The 25,143-nt window shown below is 38.0% G+C and overlaps 1 protein-coding gene across 9 annotated transcripts in view; it reads left to right on the top strand.

Moving 5' to 3' along the window:
• Positions 1-25,143, top strand: part of OSBPL9 (oxysterol binding protein like 9) — a 201,250-nt gene that overhangs the window by 74,807 nt on the left and 101,300 nt on the right. The window lies entirely within an intron of this gene.

Genomic DNA, 25,143 nt, shown 5'->3' with positions numbered 1-25,143 from the left:
AAATGTTTTGGCTATGAAATATACCGTGGTGAGATATGTTATGCCAAGTGTTCAAGCAACTAATATCCTTCCATGCTAGGTTAGAATATTGGAGTGATTTTTTTCATTGTCTTGTTTAAGAAATTGACCCTTAGAAATAAAAGATGGAGCTTGTATACAATAAAGACAAAAAAAAAAAAAATGCAATCAACAGTGCTATATCTAATGCTTTCCCTGGATTGTATGTAAAAAATTTACTGTGTTGGTCATATTATTTATTCAGAGCTGCTTAAATGATGATGCTCTCCTGAAATTTTCTATTGTTCTTAAAATTCATAAAACATTCTTAATCCTATTATGAAAGCCCTAAGTACTTTATTTTTAGGCTAAATATGCAATGTTGCTCATAAACCAGAGCAGATAATTCCCGCCTGCTGGAACTCTACTTGAATGAAGCTGAGTACTTTAATAAATTTCAGGTAAGAGAAATACTGGATGTAGGTGGAGACTGCAGTTTGAAATTCTCTCTTCTGCAGTTACTAGGGAGACACCTCCTTTGGACTTCCAGAAACTGTATTATTTGCTTGTTTAAGGGGGAATAGATTGCTAGAGCAAAGGCACTTCTTCCTTCTGATTTACTTTTAAATAATTTATGTTAAACTCCCCTCCCCCTTAACACTCCCATACTTATGTGACTTGCTTGTAAAATGAGCAGTGCCTCTATTGAATGATTAAATGGTAGTAAATAAGACCTTTATGTATTTTTAAAATGGATCCTTCATTCTGAGACTGCCACATTGATTAGTTTATTTTCCATTTTAATAGTTTTGGGAGTTGCAGGCAGCATGAGCTTATCTACCTTTTGCAAAGAACCTTATAAGACTATTTAGTATTTATTTTTTGGCAATAATAAGTTATTTCATATTTGTAGGTCCTTGCTTAAAAGAAAATCTCTGCAAATTTGAGAAAACGTTCTCAATGGCAAATAGATCTTATATTCTTGAATAGAATTAAAAACAAGTTTCTATATGTATCTTTAAATGCATTAAAGTTTTTATTTAACTTTTGAAACAGATGAGGTATCAGTTGATTCATAGATGCATCATTCTTTTTATTGTAACTATTAAAGGAAAAGCTAGAATTTGTTCAGATACATTCATTTATTCGTTCAACATTTATTTTCAACATTATTCTAAGATATGGCAATACAGTAGTGAACAAAACAGATAAAACTCCTTTCCCTCTTAGGTTTTCCAATCTGACAGGGGAGAAAGCCAATAAATAAGATAAATTTGTATAATATAAATAAGATAAGTCCTAGGAAGAAAAAAAATAAAGCCGGAAAGGAGAAAATGAAATAGAAGTGATGTGGGGAGGTGTTGCAATTTTAGATGGGGTTGCCAGGGAAAGACTCACTGAAATGGTGCCCTTTGGTGAAGGTCCAGAAGGAAGTGAGGAAACAAGCTATGTGGCTAGGTTGGCAGGGTGGGGTGGATGGTAGGGGTACCATTTCAGACAGAGGGAATGGTAAGTGCAAAGGAGTGTGTCAGCTACATTTGAAGAACAGCACGGAGGCCATCCTTGGCTGGAGTGCAGAAAACCATGGGGGACGGTAGTTGGACCAAGAAGTCTGATCATGTGAGGCTTGTAAGTCACAGCAAGGGCTTTGACTTTTATGGAGAGGAGGAGCTGCTGAAAGGTTTTGAGTAGAGGCTCGACATGATATGAGTTATGTTTTAAGAGAATCACTCTGACAGCTGTGTTGAAAATTAAATGCAGGGGACAAAGACAGAAGCAGGGAAACTAGTTAGGAGGCTGTTGTAATCCAGAAAAAAGATGAGGGTGGTTCCCACATGATGTAGCAGTGGAGATAAGGAGGTAATGAGAAGTGGTCAAATTGTGTGTTTAATCAATTTTATTGAGGTATAATTAATATACAATAAGATGTATGAATTATATAATTCATTGAGTTTTGAAAAAATTATTTACTCAAATAACTGCCACTATAATAAAAAACATAGAACATTTCCATCACTCTAAAAGATTCCTTTGGGAAATGGACTTGGCCCAGTGGTTAGGGCGTCTGTCTACCACATGGGAGGTCCACGGTTCAATCCCCGGGCCTCCTTGACCTGTGTGGAGCTGGCCCATGCGCAGTGCTGATGCGCGCAAGGAGTGCCGCGCCACGCAGGGGTGTCCCTGGCATAGGGGAGCCCCACACGCAAGGAGTGCACCCTGTAAGGAGAGCCGCCCAGTGCGAAAGAAAGTGCAGCCTGCCCAGGAATGGCGCCGCCCACACTTCCCGTGCCGCTGACGACAATAGAAGCGGACAAAGAAACAAGACGCAGCAAATAGACACAGAGAACAGACAACTGGAGGAGGCGAAGGGAATTAAATAAATAAATCTTTAAAAAAAATAAAAGATTCCTTTATATCCCTTTAACTCAGTCCCCACCTCTGGCACCTGGCCCCAGACAATCAATAATCTCCTTTCTGTCACTATAGCTTAGATTTCTCTTTCTCTCTCTCTTTTTTTGGTGGAACCCTCCCAACCACAGACTTTATTTTATTATTTTTTTAAAGATTTATTTATTTCTCTCCCCTCCCCTCCCATCTTGTCTGCTCTCTCTGTCCATTCGCTGCATGTTCTTCTGTGACTGCTTCTATCCTTATCAGCGGCACCCGGAATCTGTTTCTTTTTGTTGTGTCATCTTGTTGTGTCCGCTCTCTGTGTGTGCGGCGCCATTCTTGGGCAGGCTGAACTTTCTTTCGTGCTGGGTGGCTCTCCTTACAGGGCACACTCCTTGCGTGTGGGGCTCCCTTATGCAGGGGACACCTCTGCGTGGCAAGACACTCCTTGTGTGCATTAGCACTGTGCATGGGCCAGCTCCGCTCGGGTCAAGGAGGCCTGGGGTTTGAACCGTGGACCTCCCATGTGGTAGGTGGACGCCCTATCCATTGGGCCAAGTCTCCTTCCCTTTTTTCACTTTCTGGATGAAATCTTGATGAAGTCTATTTTATCTACTTTTTCTTTTATTGCTTGTGCCTTTAGTGTAAAGTCCAAGAATTGCCTAATACAAGGTCCTGAAGGTATTTCCGTATGTTTTCTTCTAAGAATTTTGTAGTTTTAGCTCTTATATTTAGGTTGTTGGTTCATTTTGAGTTCATTTTTGTATGTAGTGTGAAGTAGGAGTCTACTTTCATTCTTTTGCATGTGGATATCCAATTTTCCTAGCACAATTTGTTGAAGAGACTATTCTTTCCTCATTGATTAGACTTAGTACCCTTGTCAAAAATCAGTTGGCGATAGGTGTGTGAATTTATTTCTGAACTCTAAATTTGATCTTACTGTTCTTTTTATCTGTCCTTATGCCACTACCACACTGTCCTGGTTACTGTAGCTTTGTAGTAAGTTTTGAAGCCGGGAGTGCGAGTCCTACAACTTTGCTCTTCTTTGTTAAGATGACTTTGCCTTTTGGGGTCCCTTGCTCTTCCATTTGAATTTTTTTTTTTAAGATTTATTTTTCATTTATTTCTCTCCCCTTCCCTGCTCCCCCCCCTCCACTTGTCTGCTCTCTGTATCCATTTGCTGTGTGTTCTTCTGTGTCTGCTTGTATTCTTGTCAGCAGCACCCAGAATCTGTGTTTCTTTTTGTTGTGTCATCTTGCTGCATCAGCTCTCTGTGTGTGTAGCACCATTCCTGGGCAGGCTGCACTTTTTTTTGCGCTGGGCAGATCTCCTTTCAGGGCACACTCCTTGCACATGGGGCTCCCCTACGCGGGGGACACCTCTGTGTGGCAGGACACTTCTTATGCACATCAGCACTGTGCATGGGCCAGCTCATCACATGGGTCAGGAGGCCCTGGGTTCGAACCTTGGACCTCCCATGTGGTAAGCGGACACCCTGTCCCTTGGGACAAATCCACTTCCCCCATTTGAATTTGATGATTAGCTTTTCTTTCTTCTGTGAAAAAGACTGTTGGAATTTTGATTGGGATTACATTGAATCTGTAAACTGCTTTGGGTAGTATTGACATCTTAACAATATTAAGTCTTCCAATCCATGAGCATGGGGTATCTTTGCATTTATTTAGGTCATCTTTAATTTCTTTCATTAATGCTTTGTAGTTTTCCCTGTATAAGTTCTTGCTTAATTTTATTCCTAGATATTTTATTCTTTTAGTACTATTGTGAATAAACTATTTCTCTTGATTTCCTTTTCAGATTTTCATTGCTGGTGTATAAAAACACCACTGATCTTTGTGTGTTGGTCACATACCCCCACCACTTTGCTGAATTCCTTTATTAGCTGTAATAGCTTTTTGTAGATTCTTAAGGATTTTCTGTAAATTTAAGATCGTGTTATCTTCTTTCTTTCCAATTTGAATGTCTTTTATTTATTTTTCTTGCCTAAATGTTCTGGCTCGAACTTTTAGTACGATGTTGAATAGGAATGTGAAAGCAGTCATCTTTGTCTTATTCTTGATCTTAGTATTGGAAAGGTTTCTGTCTGTCACTGTTGAGTGTGATACTGACTATGCATATTTCATATATGCCCTTTATCATGTTGAGGAAGATCCTTCTATTAGTTTTCTGGGTTTTTTGTTTTTTTTTTTTTAACCAAGGAAGTGTGTTGGATTTTGTCAAATGCCCCTTCTATGTTAACTATAACGATCGTGTATTTTTTCCTTTCTTTTTTCTTTTCCTCTTTTTTTGGTTGTTCTTGCGTCATCTTGCTGTGTCAGCTCTCCCTTTGGGCGGCTTTACTCCTGGGTGGTCTGTTCTCCTGTGCGGGGCTGCACTCCTTGCGTGGGGTGCACCCTGTGCTGGGCTTCACTCCTTGCACATGGCAGCACTCCACATGGGCCAGCTTGCCACATGGGCCAGGAGGTCCTGGGTATTGAACCCTGGACCTCCTATATGGTAGGCAGAAGTTCTATATGTTGAGCCGTATCTGCTTCCCCTTGCTTCTTTTTATTAATGTGGTATACTACATTGATGGATTTTCATGTGTTGAACCACCCTTGTATTCCTGGGATAATCCTACTTGGTAATGGTATACAATCCTTTTAATTTGCTACTGTAATCTGTTTGCTGATATGATTAACTTTCATCATTTTAACAGAAAAGGAATTCACATAAAATAAGGAACTTTAAATTAGTGTAATTCAGTGTAATTATTTTTAAAAATTTGCCATCATAATATTCTATGTGTTCTAGTACTTAGTAGAAATAGTAGCAGTAATGCTGGTGGTAACTTCTACTAGTATATTATGAGTATCTGTTATGAACCAGGCACTGAGTTAAACAGATTCTATGCATTACTTATGTAATTTTTAGTTTCTAAAACAATGGAGTGGTTTTATTTCTAGTTTTATAGTTGAGGAAACTGGGTTTCAGAGAAGCTAAGCTAAGTTGCAGAGCCAGAATTACTGCTCAGACCTTTCTAGATTAGTGGTTCTCAAATTGTGGTCCCCAGCCTAGTGGTATCAGCATCATTTGGGAACTTGTAAGAAATGTAGATTATTAGGCTCTGCTGCAGACTTGCCAAATCAGAAAGCCTGGGAACAGGGCCTCTGTTGATTCTGAAGAACTCTAAAATTTGAGAAGCTCCATTCCTGATCTAGTGATTTGAAGTTTTATCATTATTTACTCTCATAATTTACTTACACATTTGATAGAATATCCCCAATTTATAGATGAGCAAAGTGAGACTCAGAGAATTAAACGACCTGACCTTGTTCTTAGATTGTCTATCACCATGTCCTAATTGGTAGTCCCTGTAGAAGGATATAGTGCCCTAAACAAACCTGGTGTGTAAAACAATCTGATTTTTTTAAGAAATGAAAATCAGAGATATGTATGTGGTTATATCTTTATAAAATAATACTTCACTTTCTAAAGACTTTACTGAGGACATCCTTTAAGCAGTCTGTTCTCTGAAATAATTTCAAGCATACAAGGAAAAATGTTTAAATTAGAAGTACTCTCTCAGGAACTGTGTCGGTGTTAGGAGCTGTCTGTGGTTGACCTGATAACTGACCTTTTCAGCTTAGTCCATTAGAGCTGTCTGATTTATTAAAGTGCACAAATATTGCAATTCAGCTTAGTGGTTGATGTTGTGGTGAAGGAAAGTGTTTAATTCAGAAAAGTTAGGGTAACATCACCCCTGCTGCATTAACATCAATCACCTCAGCCAGACATATCCACAGATTAATGATTTAGAAGAATAGACATTAAATCATTGGACTAACGATGCTTGCAGGCTTAAGTGTCTCTTGCTTTAAAACTAGCCATCTCAGTTTTATGAATAAGCAGATTCCATTATTTCTATTGACTTTTAAAAAACATTTCCCTCTGCAGTTTTATATATTTTTTATTTTTATGTGATAAACCCTCATCAAAACAAAACAAAACAAAATAGGGAAGTGGATGTGGCTCAAGCAATTATGCTCCCGCCTACCACACGGGATGTCCTGGGTTTGGTTCCTCATGTGTCCTGGAGAAGATGACCAAGATAGTGAGCAGGCATGATGGGTAGGCATGGCAAGCTCATGCAACAAGGTGACTCAACAAAAGACACAAAAAGGAAAGATAATGAGAGACACAAAAAACCAGGGAGCCAAGGTGGCTCAAGCGATTGAGTGCCTCTCTCCCACATGGGATGTCCCAGTTTCAGTTCCTGGTACCTGCTAAAGAGAGGATGAGTGGACACAAAGAGCATGCAGCAAATGGGCAGAGAGAGCAGACAGTGAGTGCAAACAATGAGGGGGGTGGGGGTGGGGGAATAAATAAATCTTAAAAAATAAAAATAAAAAACCATTTCCAAACTTCAAATCAGGGAAGTAAATCAGCTATTACTAATTTTCTTAATTAAATGTTATAATTTCAGTAGGCGTAATTGGGAAAATGCTACTCAATTATGTGTATTGGGAGTTTCTTGTATTACAATTACAGGAGGGTTGGAGCTCATGGTATCTTCTTAATTTGCTTTCTGTTCAAAATCCCCTTTGAATAGTTGAAATCATAATCTTCCCAAGTGTTAGCAATCTTAAGATGAGACTGGGTAGTATTTAGTTTTGTTTTTTTATTTATATTTTTATCCCACCTTTCCTATTTCCATAATTTCTAAGTAGTAAAATTAATATCTGCTCACTGTAGAAATATGGGAAACTATTGAATAATAAAAAGATGATCCTGAAAATCACCCATAATCCTACCACTCAAAAATAATTAGAAGCAACATGTTTGTATATTTCCTTCTGATTCTTCCATTGTATTGATGTATATGTGTATATTATAAACAGTTAAGTTCTGTATAAATAAGATTATCCAGATTCTCCATTTTTAATATTATATCATGAACATTTCTCCATAATACTAAATTTCTAGTCATATAATATTCCATTAATAGTTACATAACTTTTCATTTTATGCATTAATATTTAACCATTCATCTGTATTACACAGGTTCTAGCTTAAGTAATACTGCAAAGAACATCCTTGTATGTAAGTCTTTAACCAAATCTCTATTTTCTTTAGGAGAGAGAGATGTATAAAAGCAGAAATGTTAGAACAAAGGGCAGAAATATTTTTAAAGTTATTGAAAAATCCAACCAAAATCTCTTTCAGGAGAGGTCGTGCCAGTTTGCATTCCCCTCTGTTTCATCATACCCCTCATCAGCACTTAGTGTATAATTTTAAAAGTCTGACAGTTTGGCACCCCTCAAAAATATATTTTCATATGATAATTTTGCTTTTGGTGATTTGTTCATGTCCTTTGTCCATTTTTTGTTGTTGACATATTCGTCTTTTTCTTCTATCCTTAAGGAAAAGGAATAGTCTCATTCATTAACCCTAATATCCGAGAAATTGCTGATGCAGATTGTTAAGTAATCTTTTTATCCTGTTTGGAGTACATTGTTTGGTAGGTATTAGTGTGAACTGTAAATGAAGATATATAATGAACAGCATTTCCCTACTTTGGTCTATATAATATGTACCTGAAAGTATGCTTGAAAGTAGACTGTTGGAGCAGAATAAAATTAGTGTAAGGAAGTGAGTAGAATTCTAACCACATATTTTAAAATCCTGAGACCCTGTGTGATGATTGGAGTCAAGTGGGGATAGGTGTCAATGGGATTTGTTTATTTTTTTCTTGGAAAGGAAATTGTTTTCTGGAGAAGGTAATTACAATATATTCTAGAAATGAGCTTCTGGTGAATAAAAGAAGGAAGTGGGGTAAAGAGGAAGTAACATTTATTAAGGGCACAGTTAATGCTGGATTTCATGCTATAGTCCTCATATGTGCTCTGTACATCTTTATGAGGTAGATATATTTATTCCTATTTTATAGGTAAGGGAACAGAGGAGCCTAGATTCAGACTTACACTTTTTTCATTACATAGTATTGCTTGTTTGTGTCTTTTCTCCCTTGTTACCTTTATACACAGTGACTTTTACTTTTCTATCTTTACCATACCTTACCCACCTGCAGCTCTAACTTCATTGCTGTTCGCTCTCTGTCTTTGTGGTATAGATAGCACTCTTCATTGGTACTGACAGTGTTTTTTCCTTTTTTCTTAAAATTTTATTTTGAAGTAATTTCAAATTTACAGGATAGTTACAAAAACAACACAAAATCCATACAGAGGACTTCAACATATCTGCACTTCCTGCTCCTATAGCACCCCACCTCCCCATTCCCAGCTACCCAGATCCACCAATTTTGACATTTTGTCACATTTGCCATATCATCTTTATCTACCTACCTACCTACCTACCTACCTATCCATCCATCCATCCATCCATCAGTTCTCCTATTAGTATTTTCATGGTGCTTTGAGTGGTTAAAACTTCTTCTGTGCTCAATGTGTATCCAAGGTAATATGTGTCCTTGTCTCACTGGGCAAGGGCCCAGTTGAAGCCATGGAACTGCATTGGAACATCAGTCAGAAGAGACTGTTGCGAGTCATAGTATGAAGTGAGCAGTCTGTCACCAAGTGGGTGGGAAGTTTGGAATACTGGCCAGAGAAAGTCCTATGAATATTTCCTGTATGGCCTTAAAGACAGAGTCAAACATTGACCTATACCTTATTTAATTATATTCTTATTTATGATTGCCTCATTTGTTGAGGGACACTAATCAACATATCTTCTCATATTTATTCCTCCTTTACAGAGGAATAAGAAGTCTAAATGTAGAGCCTGAGGTCACCAGTAAGATGCAGATGGCAATATCAACTTCTAACATTGTTGTAAGGTTAGAGAAAATATATAAATACTCACATAGTGTCTGGCAAATAGGATTAAAAAAATAGTTGCTGCTGCTATTAGTTTTTTTTAATGAAGTTTTGATCCTGCTGTTGCACTCCTGCAATACTCTTTTCTCTTGCTTTTTCTAGCCTAGGGTTTGGCCAAACACTGAGCATGGCACCAGGGATACAAAGATGATTTAGAGCAATTCAAGGACTCTCAGTCTGTAGAAGGAATGAATATGGGAATATTTTCTACAATGATAATCATAGCAGCTGGTGGAGGCATTTTCTCATTTGATTCTTGTAACTACATGGAGATAGTTTTGAGGATATGGAGGCACAGGATACTAAGTAATGTATTCTTGGAATAGTTTGGAAACAAATACTTAGAGTACAGAGTGCATAGTTTGGAAACAAATGCTTAGAGTACAGTGTAAATGCTGTTGAGACCTATGGGAAGAGAAAACTCAGGGAGGCAGGGAAAGACTCACAAAAGAGATACTCTTCAAGATGGGTCTTGGAGGGTGAAAAGAGAGGTGGGGATAGGAAGATATAGAAGCAAGGAAAGAACATGTAATGAACTTCAGAGAAAGAAGCAGCACATTCTAGGCAAAGGGAATAGTATGTGCAAAGGCTTGGAACTGTGGCAAAGGATGACTTGTTTGAGAAATGAAAGAAGTATAGTGTGCTTAGTATGTATTTTAGAATACATGGGAGTGAGGGGGAGGATTCTGGAGTTGAGTCTGGAACTAGGTAGATCATCAAAAGTCTCATATACTAGAATGATAGATTTTAAAACTTTTCTTTAAATTAGGGAGAAGTATTAGGTACTTTAGTCAGAAAAGTGTCATGTTTGCTGGGAATTTTTTGTAGGATGTTTTGGAAAGGACTGAGATTGAAAATAGGGAGCCCAGTTTGGAATTTACTGCAGAGGTCCTGGTGAAAGGTGATGAGGATTTGAACAAAGGCAGTAGAAATGCCTTGGGGAAGATAAATAAAAGATGACTGGATGTATGGTGATGAGAAAAGGAGCTCAGAATTATCCCTGACTTTCTAACAGAGTAACTGGGGGGGGGGGGGGCGGGGAAGGTGACATCATTCTGAGATGGATCAGGGTCTGTGTCTTTTTCACTGCTATGTGTTCCTACCTACTATAGACATGAACAGCCTCAATAAATATTTTGTTGAATGAAAGTATAACTTTGAGATATATCAGGAGTAAATGTGATTGTTTAGGAAAACTATGTAGAGTTATACCACTAAATGAACCTTCAGGCGTGTTAAGGATGCCTGAAAAAATATAGTCTTTATTTAAGAAGAATCACAAACAGTGACCTAGAGAGGCTTGGGAAAGAAACACTCAGATATGTGGGAAGAAGTGTCAGATTTTTATACACAATTTTCAGTGATTTTTAATCTGAAGACTGTGAGTAGAATATGACTATTTGAAATATATAGATTCTTGACCAAGTTCTCTGTGTGAAAGTTCCTAGGCATCTTGAAGAACTTCTGAGCATGAACCAAATGGAATCCTTTTCTTTTAGGAATTTACATTTTCAGGTTAATGAGATAAGTCAGGGTAATGCCGTAAGTACAATGTACAATTGAATTTTAATATTGTGGACAGATTAGTTCATGGTAGATAAAAAGAAGCATATTTGAGTTATAGGCTCTCTGGAGAGAAATACTCTTTCCTAGCTTTATGTATAAAAACAAAAAATAAGCTAACATTGTTGCTAAATAGATTTTTTTAGTGGAACTGATAAGCATCGTTTATCATCGTTAAGAATTTCTTTTAATGTATTTATACTTTGTCCTTAATGAATTGTGGTTAGTATAGTGACTATAATTATTATTAACATAAGTCCTAAATTTTAGAGAGGGCTTAATTAATGATGTTTTGCTCTATCAAGATTGTGTTTTACAAGATGGGATTAAAGTTTTTGGAATATACAGTGGTTATATCAGAATTTATATTGCAGTCTTGGTCTGGGAATGTATGTTTTTTGAAAGAAAGATGAAGATATGCTAATAACAGCTTATGGCTAAATAGGCTAAATATAGAGAAGGAAGTATGTAGCTTAACTTCTGAGCAGAATTCCTTGGAGTGCTACTGAGGGCAAAGAATGACATCTTTAGAAAGGCTGTTCTTTAGGAATATTATACCCTGCAGAAATAGCTGCATACTTTTTTTTTAAAGTCTCCAGGACTTCCCTATCTCCAGTGTATAAGGAATAGCATCTATTTTCAGAAAACACTGTAAGCATTTTATTTGAAGTAATCTAGATCGACCATAATGGTTTCTTATTCTTTATATGGTCTGTCACTTGTTAGGTCACATCTATTTTGTGTTTGTCTTATTTATTTATTTATTTATTTTTAAATTGATTTTGTAAAAATGTTACATTAAAAAAATATATATATATATATATGAGGTCCCATTCAGCCCCACCACCCCACCCCACAACTCCCCTCCCAGCAACACTCACTCCCCTCATCATGACACATCCATTGCACCCGGCAAGTACATCTCTGGGCATCTCTGCACCTCATGGTCAATGGTCCATATCATGGCCCATACTCTCCCACATTCCATCCAGTGGGCCCTGGGAGAATTTACAATGTCCGGTGATTGCCCCTGAAGCACCATCCAGGGCAACTCCAAGTCCCAGAGGCACCTCCACATCTCATCTCTTCCTGCCACTCCCCATATCCATCAGCCACCATGTCCACTTTTCCCACTCCAATGCCACCTTTTCTCTGTGGACCTTGGATTGGTTGTGTCCGTTGCACCTCTATGTCAGGAGGAGGCTCAGATTCCACATAGATACTGGATGCAATCCTCCTGCTTTCAGTTGTAGGCCCTCTAGACTCCATGGTGTGTTGGTTGTCCTTTTTCAAATCCATCTTAGCTGAGTGAGGTTAGTTCAATAAATCAGATTTTAGGAGCTTTGTGTTTGTCTTGAACAAAAGAATTAAGTAGCACATTCTCTTCCTATAACTATATTTTACTTGCCTTGCTTGAGATTTCTTCCTGAATTTTCTAATATTTTTTTTCCCTTTCATTGTTTAACTCAAAAGTCAAATGATTCTTTAATACCTTTTTTCCTTTCTGCCCAATTCTTAACCTTGGTAATAAGTGCAAAATATTTTTGAAGTTTTGTATTTCTTCTCATGAACTGAGACTTGGTTTCAGTTTCTTAAGCTTAGCTTCTTCCTTCCTTCCTTCCCTCCCTCCCCTTCCCCAGAATGCATTACAGGTGTATTCTACTCTTTGGCTTTCCCGGAGAGGAGTATATTCTAGCAACATATATTTGAACTCTCACTGTTTAATAAATAAATTCAGTAAAACGATTGATAATTGGAATTCTTGAGGAGGTCATAGTTTACCGAATTTCAAAATTAATTGAATCTGAGACTCTTCAGATCCATAATAGAAGTTTTTGCAACCCACTCCTTCCAACCTGTTTTTCTCTTGTATTCCCTGTGTGGTGGGACACCAATTGACCAAATTAGAAGTTTTCTTTTCCCTCCTCTCCCTATGTGGAATGGGTCACCATGCCCTTTGGATTATACAGTTTTTCCATCCCTTAAGTCACTGATATGGCCTACATCTCTATCATTTCTTACCTTCATTTTTTTCCCTAACCCTTTTTACTTCCTTCCCTCCCTTTTCCAGGACTCTGTCCTGCCAAATCAGTCTCCTTATTGATGTCTGAGTAAGCTCTCTAAAACCATCCTTTTCCTAAAATTTTTTCTACTCCTTCAATATTGTAAGTCTTAAAGATTGAAAACTGAAATTCTCATTTTTCTGAAGTTCAAGATGATGCCTTCATTAAAACCTAGAGTTAAAGTAGTTAAGAACATCTCCCTGCAGGAGAAAAATTACTAGAATATAATTATATATAAATTTGGTGAATATTTTCATTGATTGGAAATAATGTGATTTAGGAATATGTGATTATAGAATAAATTGAAAATAACCCATTAATCTACTCCTGGGTTTCATTGTCTGCTTTGACTGAAGAGATAACCAGTTGACCAATATAGCGCTTGACTTTGTCAAGAAAAAGCACAGTATTGCTTCACATAGTCAAAGCAGAAGTTGTGGGGGAGAAACATTTTTGTAAATATTAGCTTTGTTTTACTAGACGGTTTTGGAGACTTTAGCTAAAACTATTTATAAATCTTTTAGGGGGCTTTAATTGGATAATAAGCAAAAATAATGATTTCTTAGGAAATCCAACCTATTTTCAACTCTAAATATAAAAATGGAACTGTGTACTAAATAATGAAATCGATGGCTCATCATCTTCATTCAGCAAGTATTTATTGAGCATCTATTTGCCTGGCATGATTCTAGATGTTTGGGATACTTCTGTGAATAAAACAAATAAAGAACTCTGCCTTTGGGGAGCTTACATTCCAGTGGCAGGAGACAGTCAATAATGAATATAAGTATATATGTTAGAAGTGAAAAGTTCAAAGGAAAAAAAAGAAAGAGTAGAGCAGGATAAGGGGGACGGGGAATGCTGGGTTGGGGAGGCAAGATTTAGCATATTCTAGTAGGGGGCCTCACTGAGAAGTTATCACTTTAGAAGGTGACAAATTATCATTTGTCCAGTATTTATGAGTATCACTTAGTTGCTATGTACATGTCAGGCTTTGATCATGAAGAAAACAGATCAGATTCCATCCCAGACTTCAGCGAGTACATGCCTGAGCAAGGGAAGGAAAAAATGTAAACAAACTAGATGCTTTGATAGAAGTCTACACGAGATACAGTAAGGTACATAAATCTTTAGCATTCTTCTGGTTTGATCTCACCTTTATTTTTTTTGTGATAAGCAGTTTTTGAAACTATGACTTTTAAACCTTTTAGGTATCAAAACATTGAATTAGATTACCTTAAATTTAGTTATGTGAACTGGTCATTCTCTCTCTATGCTTCTTCATTATCTTCTTCAAAAAATGCCCTTGGGGGAAGCGGATTTAGCTCAACTGATAGAGCATCTGCCTACCATATAGGAGGTCCAGGGTCCAAACCCAGGGCCTCCTGACCCGTGTGGTGAGCTGGCCCACATGCAGTGCTGCTGTGTGCAAGGAGTGCCATGCCACGCAGGGGTGGCCCCTGTGTAGCGGAACCCCACGTGCATGGAGTGCACCCTGCAAGAGAGCCGCCCCATGCGAAAAAAGTGCAGCCTGCCCAGGAGTGGCACTGCACACTTGGAGAGTTGACGCAGCAAGGTGACGCAACAGAAAGAGACACAGATTCCCGGTGCTGCTAAGAATGCGAGCAGACACAGAAGAACACACAGCGAATGGACAGAGAGCAGACAACGAGGGGGAGGGGGATAAATAAAAAATAAATCTTTAAAAAAAAATGCTCTCCGGCTACTCAACCTGTCCAAATGTGTTTGAAATTATAGTTAGTGGTATTTAGAGCCACGTAAGTATCTCAATAGAATGTTTTCATTCAGCATCTTTCCACCTTCACACCCATCAAAATATATAACAAGCACCTAATATTTTCTGATATTTGCAAGACATTTTGTTAAGTGCTCAAGGAATACAAGCTATAGAACAATGAATAAGACTGACAAACTTCTGCTTTCTAGGATTCTATGGATTTGGCAATCAGTAACTAATGAAATAGTGCATATATACCATTGATTCTTAAGTTTTTTGGTCTCAGGACCCTTTTAACGCTTTTAGAAATTATTAAGGACTCCAAAAAGCTTTTTTTTTTTTTTAAATGAGGTTTATATCTATCAATGCTTTCAGATTAGAAATTAAAGCTGAGAAAATTCAAAAATATTCATTTAAAAAAGGAATAATAAATCCATTATACAAATAATATTTTATGAGAGAAAAACCAGTTTTCCAAACAAAATTTAGTGAGTAGAGTGGTGTTTAAAAATTTTACATTTTTGCAAATCTCTTTGATGTCTGGTGTAGAAGAAATTATGACCTCACATAGATATATAGTTAGAAAATGGAGGAATATTTTAATAGTTGTTTTTTTTTTTTTTTAAAGCAGTACCAGAGATTGAACCCAGGACCTTGTACATGGGAAGCAGGTGCTCAACCATTTGAGCTACTCCCATGCTCCATTTGTGTTTTCACATAATTTTTTTTTTTTAAAGATTTATTTATTTATTTAATTTCCCCCCCCTCCCCTGGTTGTCTGTTCTTGGTGTCTATTTGCTGCGTCTTGTTTCTTTGTCCGCTTCTGTTGTCATCAGCGGCACGGGAAGTGTGGGCGGCACCATTCCTGGGCAGGCTGCTCTTTCTTTTCACGCTGGGCGGCTTTCCTCATGGGCGCACTCCTTGCGCGTGGGGCTCCCCCACGCGGGGGACACCCTTGCGTGGCACGGCACTCCTTGCGCGCATCAGCACTGCGCATGGCCAGCTCCACACGGGTCAAGGAGGCCCGGGGTTTGAACCGCGGACCTCCCATATGGGAGATGGACGCCCTAACCACTGGGCCAAAGTCCGTTTCCCTTCACATAATTTTGAATATTATTCTGTTATTTCACTGAAACTCAACAAGTGATAGTTTCTTAAATGTTAGTTGTAGTGTGAAATATGAAACTATATTAGTGAGGTTTTCATAAACTCTTACATTAAAGTTCAATGTTTGTCTTGTACTTTGAATGAATCTTTTAGCTTGTGTATAATTTTGCAGCATCATGCATTGGTTATTTGAAAAATATCGATTTGCTGAGTTATGCAGATATTCCGAATGTTGGCTCATTTCATTATATGATATTTTAAGAAATCACATTTATTGTTATTGCCATAGTTCTCATAAGAAAAGTGTTTAAATATCTGGACGCTATCAAGGCAAATATGTTTTCCAAAATTCTAATGTTTCTTGAATTTTATAATTGACAAAATACCAGATTTCTGGTATTTTGCATCAGCACCCCTTTGGCTGACTAATACAGAAGTAAACATTTTTATGAATCCCCAGAAGAAAACGATTATGTTCTTGAACTAGTCCATTCCTGTGGATGTGAGTTCCTTTAGATTGGACTATGTCAGCGAGGTGTGACTTGAGTTGTGTCTTTGCCCTCTTACTGGAGCTTTATATAAATGGACACAGAGAGACATACAGAGAAAGGAAGCTCATTTTTTTATTCAACCATGTGAGGGAGGAATCAAGGATCACTAGCAGCCAAAGTTTAAGCACAAAACCCCCAAGAACCTGGGCCCAGGAGCAGCTCAAGGCTGAAAAGACGAGCCGTATGCCTGATAGTCTACTGCTAAACTCAGGAAGAAAGAAGAGCAGGCAAGACAAAGAGATGAGGCCTGGAAAGAGATAAGCCCTGTGCCTGGTTGCCCACAGCTGTGCTCTGGGAGATGGTAGGTTCTGGAGGGGAAGGCAGGGACCTCGGCAAAGATTTACTGCCATCTTTGCCATGTGGCAGGATATCAGGATCCCCAGTAGTGGACTTTGGTGAGAAGGCATGTCTGATGGTGCTTTGATTTGGACATTTCATGGTCTTGAAACTGTAAGCTTTTACCCTAAATAAAATCCTGATTATAAAAGCCAGCCCATTTCTCATGCTTTGCATCAGCAGTGTGGCAAACTAAGGCAGCAACAGTCAATGTTCTTACTGTTTCTTTCTGAAAACAGTTTTTTGAAGTGACACCTACCTCATTCATTTTCAGGGAAATGTCTTGCCAAATACTGAAGTATGAATAATTGAGTTTGTCAGTTCTTTCAAGTAAAAGTATTGTCCCCTGAAAAAAATGCCATTTCAGTTTGCAACTCAGACAGTTGCACAAGTGCTTTTCTTGAGGCAACCATTGTACTTTGGTATGCAGCAAAAGTGGTTTATCTGTACTTCCAATTTGTCTCAAAGAATATATAAAAAGCATGTACTCAAGAGTCTAGATTTAATAAATTTTTACCGATTCTTCAACGACATTCTTAAGTGAAACAGGCTTTTTTCCCCTTGCAAGTACAGGTGGCAAGTACAGTCACTACTTGGACAGTTTGGTACCTTGAGTCATGCTAAGGTGCCAGAGGTTTTACCACCATATCTCTTGTACCATCAGAACAAATGTCAACCCAGTGAAAAATGCAGATAACATTATTACGAAAATGATTTTGCCCTCATGCAACACAGTGGGCCCTGTAGTGGTCAGCCAAAGGGGTGCTGATGTAAAATACCAGATATCTGTTGGCTTTTATAAAGGGTATTTATTATTTGGGGTAGAATCTTAGTTACCAGGCCATAAAGCATAAGTTACTCCCTCACCAAAGTCTGTTGCTATGTATTGGGGCCAGATGTGTGCTGACATCTGCCAAGAGTTCAGGCTTCTTGGGTTTCTCTTGGGCTCAGCTGCTGTGCTATCTCCACAAGGCCTGCTGTAGACTATCAGGCGAACATCTCTGTGTCTCCCCCGGGGGCTTCTGCCTTGTCTAGGGAGCCGACTCTATTCCTTTTGTTCTTCTCCTGTGTGTTGGCTTTGCTGGGCTCAAAACTCCAAACTACCTTCTCTGCCGTGTAGTTTCCCTGTGACCCTGCCCGCCAAGGGGGCAGGAATCATTGTCCTACTGATGTGGCCCAATCAAAGCCTTAATAATTATTTAATCAAGTAAAAGTGAAACCTCTGAATCCAATATAATCTAATATGCCTGGAGGGACAGATGAGTTTACAAACATAATCAAATATGTACTTTTGGAATTCACAAACAGTATCAAACTGCTGCAACCCCCAATGTTGTTATGCATCTTATTTCTCCTGATTTTTATAGTAGATTTATGAGATAGTTGGTGATAGGATAGTAACCCTTTTTGAAATATGTGCATCCAACTCAAAGGTATTAAGTACTATCTTTCCCAGGTGTCATAACTGTAAAGTTCGGAACATAAACCCAAGTTTTTTGACAGTAAGTCTCTCGTTCTTTCCATTTCTTTTGTTTTTTGTTTTTTTTTTTTAAAGATTTATTTATTTATTTAATTCCTCCCCCTCCCCTGGTTGTCTGTTCTTGGTGTCTATTTGCTGCGTCTTGTTTCTTTGTCCGCTTCTGTTGTCGTCAGCGGCACAGGAAGTGTGGGCGGCGCCATTCCTGGGCAGGCTGCTCTTTCTTTTCACGCTGGGCGGCTTTCCTCCTGGGCGCACTCCTTGCGCGTGGGGCTCCCCCACGCGGGGGACACCCTTGCGTGGCACGGCACTCCTTGCGCGCATCAGCGCTGCGCATGGCCAGCTCCACACGGGTCAAGGAGGCCCGGGGTTTGAACCGCGGACCTCCCATATGGTAGACGGATGCCCTAACCACTGGGCCAAAGTCCGTTTCCCTCGTTCTTTCCATTTCATCTACTATCTCCCAAGTATGAAAAGATTTATATTATTCCTTAGGAAGGGCTTGTCTAGCAAGAAGGGTATGGGATAAGGCTTATTTAACAGGTCTAGATTGCTTGCAGCCTAGAGACTCCATTTTTATTTGCTGCTTCCTAAGTGGTATGTGGTTGCCAAAACTAAACCTTTTTGTTTCTTTATTTTATAAAATAAGAATACCTGCCTCATGTAGTTGTTGTGAGGAACACAGTAGTTAATAAATGTCATATGTTTAGATCCACGGTGGCACAAATTAAGTGCTCAATGGATTTAGTTTTTAATATTTACACTGATAAAGATGGATTTTGTGCATTTCAGCTGAGGGAACAACTTGAACAAAAGCCTGGGTATTGTGAGTTAAGTGAGCAGTAAATACAATGTAACTGAAATATAGGGGTTCATGGAAGAGTATATCGGGCAGTGATTACGAAAAGTGAGATTTGGACCCTGATTATTGCTGGATTAGAGCTATAAACTATTGTGTCTCTAGTGCCTGGGACAATGACTGAAACATGGCATGTATCCGGGCACTACCTGAGTGTTAGACTATTTGAATTCTTTAAGAGCACATCCTCATATGTGGAGAAAGTTACACTTAAGCTTAGCCCAGAAGAATGAATTGGATTTTAATAAACAAAGCTATCAGAGGATATTCGAATGGATGAAGATTGATTATATGTACCAGAAAACTGTGAGTTACTTAAGATCGTGAATTGTCTTATCCATGTTCCTATCTCCAACATAGTACCTGATGCATATTGGGCCTCAGTAGACATTTGAACAAGTCATCTCAGTACTTAATCTTGTAAACACGGTTTTTACGTAATATTTTGGTTTCACAATAACTTTCAGAGAAAAGGAAACCTTTCTGATAATAGAGGGTATTTTTTTTTTTTTAACTTCAATTAGAGAACAGGCAAATAACCACTTCCTTTTGCAAACAGGTAGTAATTTATTCATAGTTGTTGTAAGTCTTAAAGAAGAAGAAAATATGACCCTAGGAGGACAGATTACTGAGCATTGGATCAGGGATGGTAAGGTATAGTAGTGTTGGAACCTTGTCTTAAAATTTATTTCTTAATGATTTGGTTTGTGAGCATTACATTGACAAAGTGAAATCTTTTAAATGACCTCTTGTTCTTACTTGTTCAAAATAAGTACAATGTAGAAAAATGTGATGAGATATATAATAAAAGCTGAAATTATAAAATCTTGAAAACTTTAGTGTTTTACTTACTGGATTTAACTTACTGAATGAATATTGTCGCAGTGGCTTGCCGTGACATTCTCTAAATGGTGTCCTTTGTTGACACCATTTATATCAAAATTTATATCAAAATTCTTAATTTTGATGTAATTAAATTTCTCAATCATATACTTTATGATTAGGAGGTTTGCGTATACCATTTAAGAAGCTTTTTCTTATCCCAAGGTAATGAAGCTATTCTATTTTACCTTCTGGAAGCTTTAGTGTCTTCTCTTCACATTTAGGAATTAAGGAATCATCTGGAATTGATTTTTGTGTGTGGTACAGGTAGAATGAGGTTTCATTTTCTCCCCAGCTTGTCCCAACACCGTTTTTGGAAAGATTGTTCCTTATTGCTCTTCAGTGTCACATTTGTCATAAATCAAGTGCTTATGTATATGAGTAGGTCTGTTTCTGGTGTATTCTGTTAGAAAGGTTTATTTATCTTTTCTTGTTCCAATACCACATTTTCTTAACTACTGTAGCTTTATAATAATACTTTGTATTTAGTAGAGTAAACTTTCCTAAGAGAGCTTCTCTTTCTTCAAGAAAATCTTTCCTATTCTTTGTCCTTGGATGTTGTAAAAATTTTAGAATCAGCTTGACAAATTCTAAAGGATGCCTTTTGGAAATTTAACTGGTCTCTCATTTAATCTATAGGTCAGTTTAAAGAGAATTCATGTCATTATAATATTGTATATTCCAGTCCATGAATATGATATATATTTCCATTTAGGTCATCTTGATTTATTGAAATAAGGTTTTTAAATGTAATTAAAAATTTTTTGAAACAACTTCAAAGTTACAGAAAAGTTGCAAATACAGTACAGAGAACTTTTTTGCTCTCTGAAGCTGTTTGAAAGTTAACCCCTAATTGGTATCCCATTACACCAGAATGCTTTATTTTGTATTCTCTGCAAACAAGGATATTTTCTTACATAAGTACTATGTAACCATTAAAATCAGGAAATTAACATTGACGCATTACTACCATCTAATTCTTAGACTCTATTCAAGTCTTACCAGTTGTCCAAATAATGTCTTCTGTAGCAAGAGAATCTGGTTCAAAATCACATGGTGCATTTAGTTATTATGTCTCTTTAGTTTCCTTCAGTTTGGAATAGATTCTTGGTCTTTCCTTGATTTTCATGAACTTGACCGTTTTGAAGATTTTAAGCTAACTATTTTGTAGAATGTTTGTTTTTTCCTAATCAGAAAGTTTACAGAAATATTGCTGTGTTCTTATCACAGAATTTCAACTTGTCCCATTACTGGTATTTATTTTAATTACCTGATTAATGTGGTATTTCCAAGACTTTTGTTCTTGCAAAGTTCTGTCTTTTCCCCTTCTTAGTTAATATTTTGTGGGTATTTTGAAGCTGTATAAGTATCCCATTCCTCATCAGGCTTTCACTTATGCATATCAGTAGGAATTCATGGTTTCCTATTTTGTAGGATAGATTATAATTAGTTATTGTCATTATTTATTTTGATGCTCAAATTGTCCTCAGTTGACCAGTGGAATCTCTTTTAAGATGACATTAGTGTCCTTCTGACATGTCCATCTCATTCTCTGAGTATTTCCTTACTTTCTGGATAAAAGGATATTCTGAAGTCAAAACATTATCCAAGGAACCCAGTTTCCTTTGAAAAGAGAATGGTATTTAGAAATCAATACTTGGTGCTAGGTTTAATTATTGCTACTGTGGTGTCACAGCTCCTAGAACCTTTCAGTGAACAGAGCTAGGAAATAAATGAGTGCTGTGTACATATGATCCATGAACATATTTATATTAGAATGTATTTATCAACATGTATTAATATATTGAAAACCATGAGTTCATATCAATAACTCCAATTTTTGTCTAACATCACAGAAATAATTCTGGTTTTCTTCCTTCCCATATTTATGATTCTATTCTCTTACAGGTAGAAGCCTTTTATCTCTGTTATAATATTTACTTCTTCGATGACTCCTATATGTAATTAGTTTCCCATTACCATGGTCACCTACTTTCCTTTGAGGATGCAATCCTCCTGACCTTAGAAACCTCACACCAGGCAGACACTGTAGCCCACAGCCTGGGTACATTACATACCTTTCTTGGGTTCTGATTCTCCGATTCTCCATAATAGACTACCACACTGTGTAGATTCCTCTTCCTCCTGCTTTGGGCTTCAGTAACCCATGCCAGCTTTCCCCCTGCGTGTATGTCTTCCACACGCTGAGTTGGATCTTCCATCCATTTTGTACAGTACTTTTAACTAATGTACAGAGGTTATTTGAATGTTTCCCCTAATGCTCTTTTTCTGTTCCATGATTCAATCCAGGATTCCATATTGCATTTATTTATTTAATATTTTACTTTGAAATACTCTCAAACTTACAGGACAGTTTTTAAAAAAACAAACACAAAAAACAACAAACCCCATATAGAGAACTCCAACATACCCTTACTCACCACCTCAACCCCCATACCCAAATCAACAAATTTTAACATTTTGCCGCATTTGCCATATCATTTTATCTATCCATAGGTCTCTCTCTCTTTTTTTTTTAAGATTTTTAATTTTTAATTTATTTCTCTCCCCTTCCTTACCACCAGCCCCCCCATTGTCTGCTCACTGTATCCATTCGCTGTATGTTCTTCTGTGTCCACTTGTACCCCTGTCAGTGGCACCAGGAATCTGTGTCTCTTCTTATTCGGTCATCTTGCTACGTCAGCTCTCTGTGTGGTGCCACTCCTGGGCAGGCTGTGCTTTTTTCGCACGGGTTGACTCTCCTTGCAGGGCACGCTCCTTGCACGTGGGGTTCCCCTACACAGGAAACACGTCCACATGGCATGGCACTCCTTGTGCATATCAGCACTGCATGTGGGCCAGATCACCACATGGGTCAGGAGGCCCTGGGTTTGAACCCTGGACCTCCCATATGGTAGGCAGACGCTCTGTCAGTTGAGCCAAATCTGCTTCCCTGTCTCTCTTTGTCAATCTGTTTTCTGAACACTTGAGTGTAAGTTGTATGTATCATGTTCCTTCAATACTTACAGCCATGTACATTTCCTAAGAACAAGGATATTCATTTATATAAGCACCTTAAGAGTACTTATCCAGGGAAAGAAATTTAACATTTATACAAAGCTTACAGTCTGTATTCAAATTTTATCATATGTCCCAAAATGTCCCTTGGGACCTTTTCTCCTCCCTTGCTAAATCCCATCCAGGATCATGTATTGTATTTAATTGCCATTGTCTCTTTAGGTGCATTTTTTTTTTCAGTTGTGGGAATGTATACACAGCCCAAACTTCCCATCCCAACCACTCCTAAGCATACCATTCAATGGAATTAATCACATTCAAAATATTGTGGTACCCTCATCACCTTCCATTACTAAAACATTCCCATCTTCCCTAACAGAAACCCTAGACCCATTATATATTAACTCTGCATTCCCCCCCGCTCCCTGTCTCTGGCAACCTGTACTCTAATTTTCCATCTCTATGAGCTTGCATATGCTCTGATATTTTCTTTGTAATTACCGTGGGCCTTAAATCTAACATCCTAAATCTGTAACAATCTCATTTGCTTTTCTTCCAACTTAATTTTAGTAGCCGCAGGTCAAAGCATATAGGTCTCCCTGGACCTTTGCGCATATGCATCTTGTCCCATCTTCACTAGGAAGCAGTTACCTCATGGTCCCGGACACTGCACTGAGTGTCCTACAGCCAGCAGTCTGTTGCTCCAGGAAGCATCAACTTGACTGTTCCGTTCCTGCATTCTGTAGGAGAGCTCTGTGAACTGCCTTCTACACATAGGGCAAGTTCTGAATCAGCAAGTCCCTTAGACCACCACCAGGCTAGTTAGGCCAGACATACATATTCCCATTGTGTGCACTAGGGTTACTCTGCTCCCTCCAGTACCAGGACCAGGGATCCCCGTGAGAGTGTGGGCTGGCTCTGCACTGAGCTAGTGAATGAATGGGAGAGGGATCTGCTAGGGCACCACAAGGTGCTGCTGCTTTTATGTCGCCTTTTTCTTTATTCATGCTTACCCTGCATTCCTTTAACTGATTTCTGGAGCTTTTAGAAAGATATCTCTGCCAGTTCTGCTGGTTGTTAAAAGCTTCTGTAGGGAGATGGAGCCCTGAAACGTCTCACCCTGCCATTTTGATCCACAGCTGTCTCAATCCCATGTTGCATTTAGTTGTGGTAGTTCCTCATTCTTTTCTTGTCTTTCAGGACTATCACACTTTTGATGAGTACTGGACAATTATTTTGCAGATCGTGTCTCAATTTGGAGTATCTGATATTTTCTCCTGATTATATTGTGTTTATGCATTCTTGGCAAGAATACCACAAAAGTGATGATGTTTCCTTCTAAGTGCCTCATGGTATTAGAGATACATTAATATCAATAAATCATATTGCTTGTGATGTTAACCATCACTTGATTAAGGCGGTATCTACTGGATTCCTCCATTGCAAAATTATTATTTTCCTCTTTGTAATTAATATCTTGGGGGGGAATTACTTTGAGAATATGCTTATACCCAGTTTCTCCTCATACTCTTGTGCACTGATTGTAGCATTCATTTGTAGTTCTTGCTTGTAATTATTATGTCCAATGGTGATTTTTAATTTATCTAATTTCTTCTATACTTATTAACTGAAATTCTTCTGTAAGGAAGAACTCTCCTTTCTCCCCTAATAATTTTTAAAATTCAATTATATATTATTTTTATTCAATTATACATATATAAAATCGCATTGGGTTCATAGATTTTTATTTGATGGGTTTTAATCCATACTGTCACTTATTTTGTTACTCACTGTCTTCCAACTTTGGTCATTAAACAGTCCCCTGTGCCCTTTTGACATGCTTCCATTGTTTTTCAGACAATGCTTATGTTCCAAACTCTCCTTGTATTTTTCCTGCCCTGGTATTGAAATCAATTATTTTTCCAAAGAGCCTTGCTTCCTTCTATTGAAGAATGGTATTCCAAAACCAAGTTTTTTGATACTAGGCTTGCTTATTGTTCTGGTGTATCATTGCTCCACGGCTTCTCAGTGAAACAGAGCGAGGAATTATATGTACATATACTAACCCAAACATCCTTATGTAATATTCCTCCCTCTCTGTTGTCTTCCCTCCCTCCCTCCTCCATATCTATCTATCTATCTTATCTATCTATCTATCTGTCTGTCTGTCTGTCTGTCTGTCTCTCTATATCTCTATCTCTATATCTATCTATTAAAAAAAAATTAAGTTCATACAGATATCTCCAATTCTAGTCCAGCATCACAGGT

The sequence above is a fragment of the Dasypus novemcinctus genome, chromosome 9, assembly GCF_030445035.2.
Source record: "Dasypus novemcinctus isolate mDasNov1 chromosome 9, mDasNov1.1.hap2, whole genome shotgun sequence".
Lineage (NCBI taxonomy): Eukaryota > Metazoa > Chordata > Mammalia > Cingulata > Dasypodidae > Dasypus > Dasypus novemcinctus.
The sequence above is the reverse complement of the archived record's forward strand: the minus strand, read 5'-3'. Positions and strand labels throughout refer to the sequence as shown.